Below are 6,000 nucleotides of genomic sequence, written 5' to 3'. Positions count from 1 at the left end.
AGTAAGGAGGTGAGTACTTGATTCATGTGCAGCTTGCCCTTGAGAGGACTGCTGTCGACAGACTGGTATCCTCATCGAACACCTGATGCAGGGCATAATGCTTGGCAAAGGTGTCGTAGGATGACCAAGTTGCCGCTCTGCAAATGTCTTTCAACACGATTCCCTTGAAGAAGGCCATTCATGCCGCCACCACTCTGGTGGAGTGAGCCCTGGGTGGGGCTAGCAAAGGGGTCTTTCGAGCTCGTAGCACAGTTTTATACAGGACACAGTGTGGTTTGAAATTCTCTGGGAAGAGAGGCCTTCCCCTTTCGACCTGGGAGCGAGAGACACCAGAAGCCTGTCTGTTTTCCGAAAGGGCTTAGTTCTGTCTATGTAAAAGGCCAACGCCCTCCTCACATCTAGGAGGTGCAGGCGCGCCTCCTTGCTGGAGCTGTGAGGCTTCGGGTAAAACGAGGGTAATACTATTGGTTCGTTAATGTGGAACTCCGAGGAAACTTTTGGAACGAAGGCTGGGTGTAACCGTAAGATCACCGCCTCCTTTGAGAATACTGTGCAGGGCGGCATTGCCATCACTGCTGCGAGCTCGCTCACCCTGCGGGCTGACATAATTGCAAGAAGGAAGGTCGTTTTCATGGTAAGTAGTCGGAGGGGTACCGTGGCTAATGGTTCAAAGGGTGGTCCTGATAGCGTGTGGAGTACCAAGTCCAAACTCCACGACAGTGGTAGGGGTTTTCGAGGAGGGTACAGGTTTACCAGCCCCTTCAAGAACCTTGTGACAATAGGATGAGCGAATACGGTGGGCCCTTCCTCTTTGTGCCGAAAAGCTGATATAGCTGCGAGGTGGACTTTTAGTGAGGATAGAGAGAGCCCGTCTCGTTTGAGGTCCAGCAGGTATTCTAGAATTAGAGTTATAGAGATGTCCAGAGGAGCTAACTGTTTGGCAGAGCACCAGGCGGTAAAGCGTGTCCATTTCTGTTCGTAAGTCCTCCTGGTGGAGGTCCTTCAGCTACACTCTATGGCTTGTCTTACTCCCTCCGTACACATGCTGTCTAAGGCGCTGAGCCATGGATTAACCATGCTTGTAGGCGGAGTCCCTGAGGGTGCGGGTGCACTATGGACCCCTGAGCCTGTGTGAGTAAGTCCGGCGCTACCAGTAGGGGGAGTGGTGGACGATCCGTCATGCGCAGAAGCAGGGGAAACCATTGTTGTCGGTCCCAAGTTGGAACTATGAGTGTCATGTGAGCTCTCTCCCTTCTGGCTTTCTGCAGAACCTTGTGGATAAGTGTTGTGGGGGGAAACGCGTAGAGTAGAGGGCCCTTCCATGAGATCATGAAGGCGTCCCCCAGGGACCCCTGCCCTATTCCTGCTCTGGAGCAGTACTGAGGGCATTTCTTGTTGCACTGGATGGCAAACAAATCGACTTGGGGAAACCCCCAGGTGCGAAATATGCGTCGTAGCAGGTTGGAGCGGATCTGCCATTTGTGCGTGAGTGCAAAGTGCCTGCTCAGTTGATCTGCCTTCACGTTGTGGGCACCCTGCAAGTACGAGGCTTTCAACGTTATGATGTTGGCAATGCACCAATTCCACAATCGGACTGCTTCTGCACATAGCGCACGGGACCGTGCCCCTCCTTGTCGATTGATGTAGAGCATGGTGGAGGTATTGTCGGTATGGATCCCGACTACTTTGCCGTGCAGGTATTTCCGAAAATGTCTGCACGCATTGAACACTGCTCTGAGCTCCAGTATGTTTATGTGCAGTGTCTGTTCCGCGGGGGACCATAGCCCTTGCATCACCTTGCTGCCAATGTGCGCTCCCCAGCCTATGTGGGAGGCGTTGGTTGTGAGAAAAATGGAAATTTGTGGTTGGTGGAAGGGCACTCCCACTAGCAGGTTCTTGGGATCTGCCCACCACGCGAGCGACTTCCGTACCTCCGTCGTGGGCAATACTACCCTGTGAATGGTATGGGCTGCCAGTCTGTAAACGCTCACCAGCCAATGCTGCAGGCTTCGCATGTGTAACCTGGCATTCTGTACCACAAACGTGGCAGCCGCCATGTGCCCCAACAGTTGCAGGCATGTTAGAATCGGCACCGCGGGGCTGTACATCATGACTTGCACCAAGGATTTGATGGTGTGGAAGCGGGCGTCGGGCAGGTATACGCTCGATGCGATAGAGTTTATGCACGCCCCTATGAACTCGATATCTTGTGTGGGTTCGGTCTTTGACTTTGCAAGGTTGACTTTGCAAGGTTTGCCCAGCGAAGTAAACGTGTTCGCGGTAATGCATATCATGTGTAGGACCTCTGCCTTTGAGGCCCCTTTCAGTAGGCAGTCGTCCAGGTATGGAAAAATAAACACGCCCTGCCTGTGCAGGTAAGCTGATACCGCTGCCAGGGTTTGGTAAAGACTCTGGGTGCTGAGGATAGGCCGAACGGAAGAACCCTGTATTGGAAATGCTCCCCACCGACCGTGAAGCGGAGGAAGCATCTGTGTGCCAGGTGGATTGTCATATGAAAGTAAGCGTCTTGTAAGTCGAGGGCTGCAAACCAGTCTCCATCGTCCAGTGCCGTAAGTATGGAGGCAACTGTAATCATCCGGAAGCACTGCTTGGGCAAGTATCTGTTGAGGCCCCGAAGATCCAAAATCGGCCTCCAGCCTCCTGTTTTCTTCTCTGTTAGGAAGTATTGTGAGTAAAAACCTTTCCCTTGGAATTGTTCCGGTACTCTTTCCACCACCCTTATGAACATGAGGTGATCTACCTCCTGCTTCAGCCTCGCCTCGTGAGAAGGGTCCCTGAGAAGAGGCCAGGTGGGAGGTTTCGTCAGTGGTAGTGACTGGAAGGGGATCGTGTAACCCGTGGCTATAATTTCCAGCACCCATTTGTCTGTTGTGATATTTTGCCATTGGGAGTGGAACGGTTTGAGGTGATGATGGAACATGAGGTGAGAGTGGCATTGAGTGATGGTGTTGATAGTGCAGTCCTCGACATAGCCGTCAAACTTGCTGCTTCTGGGCTTGCCCTGAGGTTGTGTGACTTTGTTGAGAATGTCACCTGGGGGCCCTGTACTGTTGCTGCTGTTGATGGTGCCCTTGGTCAGAGCCTTGCTGATATTGTGCGCGTTGTTGTTGGTAAGCGTAGCGCCTTTGCTGAGGATAGAATTTCTTTTTCTTGTATGGAGGAGTGTAGATACCCAAGATCTTAAGTGTGGCCCTCGAATCTTTGCTAGAGTGTAGGACCAAGTCGGTTGATTCTGCAAACAGCTTTTGCTTGTCAAAGGGAAGATCCACGATCTTCGCCTGTAGATCTCTGGGGATACCAGACGTCTGGAGCCAGGACTCCCTACGCATTACCACTGCTGTGGCTGTTGAGCGTGCCGCTGTGTCCGCCATGTCCAGGGCAATCTGAACTGCCGTTCTCAAGGCCGCGTAGCCCTCCTGGACGATCGCCTTTAACACTGGCTTCTTGTCCTCCGGGAGGGAATCCATGAGAGAGGTAAGTCTAGAGTAGTTGTCAAAGCTATGGTTTGATAAATGTGCCGCGTAGTTTGCCATTCTCAGTAATAAGGTAGAGGAGGAGTAGACCTTCCAGCCGAACAGCTCTAATTTCTTAGCATCTTTATCTGACCCCCCTGATTTGTACTGAGGCATCTTTGACCTCTGCTGAGACGATTCGACCACCAAGGAATTGGGCTGTGGGTGGGTAAACAGGAATTCCATGCCCTTGGCTGGAATGAAGTATTTCTTATCTGCCCTTTTATTCGTAGGCAGAATAGAGGCCGGAGTCTGCCATATGTCAGTGGCTGACTCCATAATGGCTTTGTCCAGTGGAATAGCGATTTTAGATTAAGCCGGGGGTCTCAAATTTTTCAGGAGTTTGATGCTTCTTCTGCACCTCTGCTAGTTGAATGTCCTGCGTGTATGCTACTCTTTTGAACAGCTCTTGGAATTGTTTAAGGTCATCTGGAGGGGAGACATCCCTGGGGACAATTATCTTATCTGGGGAGGATGAGGAGGAGCCGCTGGGATAAACCTCCCCCAAGTCCTCTGGCTCCCGAGTTCACTGGTATGCTTGCTCCCTCGTGGGCTGCGAAGGGAAGTCTCGGGACTCTGGACCGAATTCCCCCTGGGACAGCTGCGTTCCTCTCCCAGAGCGAGAGCGTACACGGGGGTATTGGCGAGGAGTGGGAGGGAATCTGCCCCTGGATCTAGACCTCTGATGTCGGTGTTCAGTATGATGAGGACAGCCATAACAACATGGACAAGGGCCCGGTGATGGAGACCTGGACCACGATCGGAGTGTGTACCCATGATGTCTGGGAGAGCGGGATCTCCATGACGACATTGATAATGGTGAAGCTGGTATGTGATAGTACTCATAGGGATCCATGCCCGAAAAGGGTGAAGGTGGCCTGAGCCAAGGCGAAGGTGGTTGGAGGAATGGAGAGGGAAGTCCGAAATAGGCCAGTGGAGTTGCCGCCCTGCGATGTGGCGTGTGTATCTTGGAGCGGGGCTGGGTGATAATGGCATCACAGCCCTGCCTGGAGATGGACTGAGGTGCCGGGTTTTGGCTCTAGCTTTCCCCCGCCCCTGCAGGGTGGATGCCGCCCCCTCCTGTGCCGGGGATCTCGGCCCCGCTGTTGGTGCCACACTTGGTACCGTCATAAGCAGTGCCGCGCGGGTAGCTTCTTCCGGCGCCGCCGGGCCCCGTGCTGGGTGCCCCTGCACCATCAGTGCCATGAGAGCTGATGCCACGTGAGGCGGTGCCGCCAATTCCGGCGCTTGCCGCGCTGGCACCCGCGGCGCCCTCAGTGCCGACTGCTGAATAGCCGGAGGCCCAGCCCGGGCCACGTGCGCAACCGCGCTGCCGCTTTCATCAGCCCACGGCTCAGGGCTCTGCGTTCCACTCGTCCTGCTCGCTGAAACCGCCGGCAAGGATTGAGCTGGGGAGAGTTTCCTCTTCTTTTGCACAGAGGGGGTCAAAGAAGCTGCCTTCCTTTTATGTGACCCAGAGGGCCCTTCTGTGTGAGGCTTCTCCGGCGGCTCAGGCTGAAGGGCCTTATCAAACAAGATCATTTTGAGCCTCATCTCTCTGTCCTTCCTGGCCCTGGCTGTAAGCTTAGCGCAGTGTGAACACTTCTGGGTAACATGGGACTTCCCCAGGCAGAGAATGCACTTACTATGCCCATCAGAGGCCGGCACAGCCTCGCGGCATGACTCACACTTCTTAAACCCCGAGGAAGACATTGCGGTGAGTCTTTACTGTTAATAGGGTATTTAGCCACTAATCAGTGCGTTCTACACCCCAATAACATTCACGGCCTTCAGGGTAGCGGACGGCTTAACCAGCCTTCTTTGTCCGTTCGCCTTCCCTCCATTCCTCTTCTCTCCTACTATTTTGTATGGGGTTTTTTTCACTTCTCTTTTTTTTTTTTGTATAATAGTAAGAACAACGAGCTAACAAGTAAAAACAACTATTTTATCTGTCTCAGGCTTTAGAGCCGGAGCGGATTCCGTCTGCAGCCGTTGGCGGTTGAGAAGGAACTGGCAGGGACCGGATCGCGCACATGACCAAGGGCGCGCAAGGAAGTGGCACGCATCGGTGCATGCGCAATCCAGTGGAAACTGCTAGAAGAATTCCGATCTGCAGCACCGGGCGAGCCTGACACCTACTGAGGAGCACCCACGGGGACCACTCGAAGAAGATGATTATATCTAGCGATCTCCCTTCATTGTTCACAGCTTGAACTGATATGGTAATACACTGGTATCCAGGTCATGAAGTAGCTTTACAGACCACTTGGAAATACATTATGAACTCCAGAGATTTAGAACCAGTTTTTCATACTGCTCCACACCACAGCCTTTCATACAGTTGGATTCCATGGTGATAAATATGGGATAGGTTAGGCAGTGGATGCCTTTAGTCTGGTTTGGTACTGTAACGCAGCATCTCAGAGAGAGAAAATGAACTTCTTTGGTGGGAGAGAGAGAGATGGAT

This window comes from Carettochelys insculpta, chromosome 3 (assembly GCF_033958435.1).
Source record: "Carettochelys insculpta isolate YL-2023 chromosome 3, ASM3395843v1, whole genome shotgun sequence".
Taxonomy (NCBI): Eukaryota; Metazoa; Chordata; order Testudines; family Carettochelyidae; genus Carettochelys; species Carettochelys insculpta.
This window is presented reverse-complemented; position numbering follows the sequence as displayed.